Here is a 6,000-nt window from a genome sequence, read left to right on the forward strand (position 1 = left end):
TAAAAAGCACCATCTCTGGGAAATGTGTCTATTAATTCACATGGACTGTGATATAAATAAATAAATGAATAAATATTACTCTGGGCAAAAGACAGAAATGTACCTGTCAAAAAAAAAAAAAAAGCCAACTGTATGAATTCTTCCTAGAGATCAAAATGTTACAAACATACTAAGTCCTCAATGTAGTACAGCTACGTTGTCCACTTTAAAAAAAATAAAAAATAAAATAAGGCTGAGTTTCTGAAATAAAGACAGCATGGTTGGTTGCTGACCTTTGGATCCAAACTGAAGTAAGATTTTGTTTAGTTTGTTTTCTGTTTAGGTGTGAGTATAAAAACCTGCTCTAGAAAGAATGTTGTTATTCAGCCAAGAAATAAGAAAGTTGAAGCCACTTTGTCACACTGAAGTAGTAACAACAATATCTGTATACACACACACAAATACATACATATATATATATAGCTACATTTTATTTGTCCTGAATTACCGATGGCTCTTTGGCTAGGGTCTAGTTTAAAATGTCCTGCTGAAAGGCCTGAAAGGTTTACCAAACTGCCCACTATATGAAGGCCTCATATCTGCACATTCGAAGTCAATCTGACTAATACATTCAAACTTTACTGAAATACTTTAATTTTGAAAAGACATGTCTGGTAGGGGAAAATCTGCTGTAAAAACATTTATTTCAGATAAAAAATATCAACAGGTTCAAAGAGGTAATAATTAGGGCACCTACAGTTCAAAGGGGCAGTCTGTGATTCAAAAGCATTTAATTCAGAAATTGCATTGAAAGCAGAAGGACATACTTCAAGACGCCAAGTTACAAAAATGTTTGAAATTAACTAGATATTGCCATCAACCTGTGGACCAAAACTTACAGAAGTTCTCTCCCTCGAAGTTCTTTCGGTCTATCTGACATTCCTCCAACAGTATTTGTGATTAATTAAACTATTATCTTCCTATACCTACATGTGACCAATAGGTGATCCATACTCACTCTTCATTATACTACCTCTCTTGTGATAAATACAATAAGAACAGAGCAGATTTGTCAGAAATTCTGGTGATGAATACATGTCAAATTTCATAAATAGAAATCACATCTGTAACCCATGTTATACATAGTAAGTAACTTCACATATTAATTACATATGGAATTAGATGCTTTACAATCCATATTTTTTGTTTGTTTTCTATTGCATGACATGACAAACTCATAGCCTGTGGGGCATGAGTTTCCCTGCGTCTAGTTTGAACACTGCGACTGATAGAAAGAATGCCCATAGAAAGAATACAAAAACTAGCAACTCAAGTCCCAACCTCAGAATGGCTGCATGGGCTCTGGCATATCACAGGATAATGTTTAACAAGATCCACCCCAAGCACAACAATCATAGAGTAAAATACAGAGCAACATTGTCATTAGGAGAGGCTTAGACGTGTAAATGAAAAACACTGCATGTGGTTATTCTGTTTATTTTTCACCACAGAATCAAAATCCAGGAGTTTTATAGGAGGAAATTAAAGTGAGTTTAAGGTTGAAGAAGGTTTGTACGCTTAGATGCACATTGGAAAGAAGAAAAAAAAAAAGCTAGATTTTACAATGTGTTTATTTTTGTATTGTAATACCTAACAGCTCTTATTAAATCTTAGATGCTGTTGGCTCGGGTGCTGCACTGAAATTTGCATTGCTCCTGTGAAGAGTAAAAGCCAGTTCATAAATGCTGTCCTACCTTAGTTATTTATGAAATGAGATACTAACATGTATATGTATTCATTTTAATCTTACAGCACAATAAATAAAACTCTTTATTAAACAGGACCACCAAAAAAAAGTGAATGAAATTGAAGTATTTGACTAATGGAATGAGTACTTCAGTATGCTTGACATGATACTGCTAATATGTGAACCTCAGAAATAATCACAATACAATCCCTTGTACCTCTAAATAAAAACTGCATAAATCTCTATTTGTCCGTAAGTATACTGAATAATAAAAACATTCAATTCAATTTTCTCATTGAGCACTAAGAGTAGTATACTTGTACATGGCATTTGACTGCAGGGGCTGTTCATATAAAACAGGGTGTCTCTTAAATTCAAGGTTTAGACAACCAAGGCCGTGTTGTTTTTGAGTGCAAATCTTCTTCTTCTAACTGACTTATATAGACAGCCTAGGACCAGACAAATGCAATTCCATTAAAATGAACACCCAATAATTAAGTGGTTGCTTAGCTTAAAAAACTGCACTACCCACATATAGCAATGTAAACAAAAAAATGTATGTGGATTTTAATACAATTACCAAAACGTGTTCAAAATGTAATGTTATAAGCACATCATTTTCATTTCAGGTTACCAATGGATAATATGGCTAATTAATAAATAAATACACAGAGCAGAGTATATTTTTAAAGCACACTTATATGTGCACCAGAATATATACTGAAGCCTCTGTTAATAATACATATCCCTTAGGACTTACAAGAAAATAAATTAAAACATTACAGTGTGACAATTTCTATTTTGAGAACCATTTTACAATAACACCCCCCACCCCCTTTACTGATTCAGTTCTACAGTTGATCTTTTTATAGATCTCCTTACTCAGCTAGAATCACTCACACAAACCGAATCATGCCCACAGCCTTGAGACCACTGTCACTGGCTGGAAACCCTGTACAAGGCAGCAGCAGCCTCTGTGCGTCCACCTTTGTGGAGAGAGTTACCGAGCGGTTTTCTACAACATTCCCCTGAAACTTTACAGGTTAGGATTCGGCACAAACAGAGCTCTTCAGCGACAGTCTCCAGATTAAAAGCCTTGTTCTCACCCCATAGCCATTCTCGCCTACTCTATAACAAGCGTACCAGTGAAATTCTGCACAAATCAGAATAAATCAACAGGATAAACGACTGGTACAAATACGGACAGAAGCCTGGGTAGAAAACTCTTCCCATTATGAAGCTGTCGTAAGGATTCATGCATCTTTTTTTTTTAACTAATATCTTCCAGCTTTAGATACACATACACAATATAAACAGCTGCTGTTCTAACAATCTCTCTCTGCACACCACAATAACATTTTTACTACTTCTGTTACATGTTGCTTTTGCTTGTTTATAGTTTGGTTATCGCTCATCAACTACGGCATAATATAGATAAAATGTAAAAAAATTATACACCCTGAGTCTTACATTGTTACCGATACTATACATAAATATACCAATACATAAAAATTATATATTTTCCACATTATTTTATATTGCCATTTATATATGTCAATGGCCATTATTCTGATATTTTCCACACCTTTATTAAAATACAGAATGCCAAAAAGTAAAGTATTGCTCACAGTTTTTTTTTTCTTTTACTAGTGTTGACTCTCATGCTTACAGCAAATTTGAGTTGCTTAAACAGACAGATAAAAAACTCAGTTACCAGTGCCAATATTATTAGCTAGTAACAAGTGCAAGGAATTGGAGCTGGCATGTACTGCTGTTCTCTTCCTTATTACACCAAGAGTACACTTCAGAGGAATTGCAATTCATATATTCAGAACAGAACCAGTGTCCGCTCTTACCAGACTATGATGTGCTATATTATATTCACTATAATAGAAATGAAAGCAATATAAAGGAGAACATCTCAACCAAAAATAAATCAAAAGCATTTCACAATCAAAAGATTAAAGCCCTGTATCTGTGAAGCAATATATCGTGTTTTTGTTATTTTCTTCATTTACGAGGAGCAAGTTGCTCAGAGCTAAAATAAAAACCCCACAGAATTCATTTAAGATTTCTTTAATATTGAAACCACCCCACACACTTTTCCACCCCCCCAGATATTCAGATCTTTCATGGCTTGCTCGGGAAAGCTGTGTTCACAGTTTATTTCAGATATTGTTCTCCTTTAACGCTAGAAGCAGTCTTGTCTAATCTGTATTTTCTCTTGCTCGTTTAGTTTTTCTTTCATTCCTTTTCTAGATAAAATTTATAACAATCACTTACTGTTAAAAATAAGATCAGGTTACGTATCTGTGAACCGTTCCCTTTTCCCTCCGAGATCTAACATATAAGCTGTGATCTTACGTTTTGCAGTAAAGTTCTCCAGAGCACTAACAAACACCTTGCAGGTAAAATGTATACTTTAAAAATAAATAAATAAATAAATAAATAAATGTATGAAAAGAATCCAAAATGACAATCATTTATCTTTAAATAACATGATTCAAAAGTAAGCAATAACCAACAAAAAAAGTATATCTTCACTACACTTTCTAAAAACATCTGAAATTGAGCGTTTCACCCGAGGAATGTTAAGACTTCATTCCACAGCGTACCATTTATGTTGCACCCCAAAATCTCTCAGTGCATCTTTTGACCTTGCACAATTCTTTCCCCTGCTTCTTCTTCCAACAAAATGAGATAAAAAAAGAAGAAACATTTGCTCTGTGTTCTCCCTTATGAGTTCTAAACATGGTGCTAGGATATTCCTAAAATACATTCCAAAAAATATTTAAATATGTATAAATATATGTGTGTGTGTGTGTGTGTGTGTGAGAGAGAGAGAGAGACAGTGTATAAATACAAGGCAGTCTGAAAGAAGATGTGAAACACTTGTGTACTTACAGTTGTGCTCTTTTTCTTCCTCCAGTCCCACGCAGTGTCAGAACCTCATTCCTTCAGCTGGCATCCCTGGGCTGGGCAGTGGAGAGGGGCTTTTCGCTTGTTCTGGTGAAGGTGATGGTAGGAGGGGGGACTGGGCGCGCACGAGAGAGAGAGAGAGAGAGAGAGAGAGAGAGAGAGAGAGACAGAGAGAGAGAGACAGAGAGAGAGAGAGGGTTGGGGTGGGTGCATGCAATTTCTCTGCCAGTCCAGGAAGAACCGTTGGCTTCAGTGGTCTCTGTGTTGCATGCTACAAGCACGCTTGCCTACAGCTTCTAGCCTGCACAGCCAGGCACACGCTTCCACAGCACACACACACTCACACGCTTACTTGCTAGCTCTGCTCACACTCTGAAAACACATCACAAAGAGAGAGAGAGAGAGAGAGAGAGGGAGAGTAAGAGAGAGAGAGAGACACAGAGAGAGAGAGACACAGAGAGAGAGAGAGAGAGAGGTCTGCTGACAGTTTCAAGCGAATGTTTCTCTTCAGCTCTCAACACAGTACAGGCTGACAGGTACTGAACGACAGCATTGAGAGGTGACCCCCTCCCCCCTTCCACTCCACCAACCCCCTCTCGCCTCCCCTCATAGACAAACACAGACACACATACGCTGCACACCCCCCTCCCCAATTAACATGACCCTCCCAGCAGAGAAATTAGTGTTGTCAGGGCTTAGGCATGGCTCAAAGCTGTCTCCTGCCTTATCTCATCTTGTTTAACCATGCTGTAATCAAAAAACACAGCTGAGCTATATTAATACAAGTATAATAGTTGCACACGGGGGGTCTGGTGCGAGCTGCAATCATCGCACTCGAGTGAACGTGCGCTCCGACGATAGAGTCACAGCAATAGGGGAGAGGATATAGGGTAATTTTCTTATTATTATCATTATTGTTGTTCGGGTTACTGCTGCTTTGAAGTCCATTATAATCGAGCAAGCACACTGCTAAAACAGTGAAACAGCTCTGTGCGTTTTAACATTTCCACTACATTTGGTCTTGTTTAAAGCATTTTGTTTCTTGTACTTTTATCGAGATGCATGTATTAATATAAATATGTAATGAATGTATATGCATACATATACAGTACTGTGCAAAAGTTTTAGGCAGGTGTGAAGAAATGCTGTAAAGTAAGAATGCTTTCAAAAATAGACATGTTAATAGATTATATTTATCAATTAACTAAATGCAAAGTGAGTGAACAGAAGAAAAATGTAAATCAAATCCATATTTGGTCTGACCACCCTTTGCCTTCAAAACAGCATCAATTCTTCTAGGTTCACTTGCACAAAGTCATGGATTTTGTAGGCATATAGTCAGGTGTATGATTAAA

At 36.7% G+C, this 6,000-nt stretch overlaps 1 protein-coding gene across 4 annotated transcripts in view; it reads right to left on the reverse strand.

Annotated features, from left to right (window-relative positions):
* The window catches only part of rbfox3a (RNA binding fox-1 homolog 3a), a 466,772-nt gene extending 461,651 nt beyond the window's left edge, over window positions 1-5,121 (reverse strand). The window contains exon 1 of one of the 4 annotated variants that reach the window (XM_066704644.1): window positions 4,631-5,110. The gene's annotated coding sequence lies outside the window, so the exon portion shown is untranslated. Of the gene's footprint in view, window positions 1-4,630 lie in introns of all 4 variants that reach the window. The other 3 variants (XM_066704645.1, XM_066704642.1, XM_066704640.1) reach the window with 3 other exon arrangements.
* Between the last annotated feature and the right edge of the window lie 879 nt (window positions 5,122-6,000).

This window comes from Amia ocellicauda, chromosome 5, assembly GCF_036373705.1.
Source record: "Amia ocellicauda isolate fAmiCal2 chromosome 5, fAmiCal2.hap1, whole genome shotgun sequence".
Taxonomy (NCBI): domain Eukaryota; kingdom Metazoa; phylum Chordata; class Actinopteri; order Amiiformes; family Amiidae; genus Amia; species Amia ocellicauda.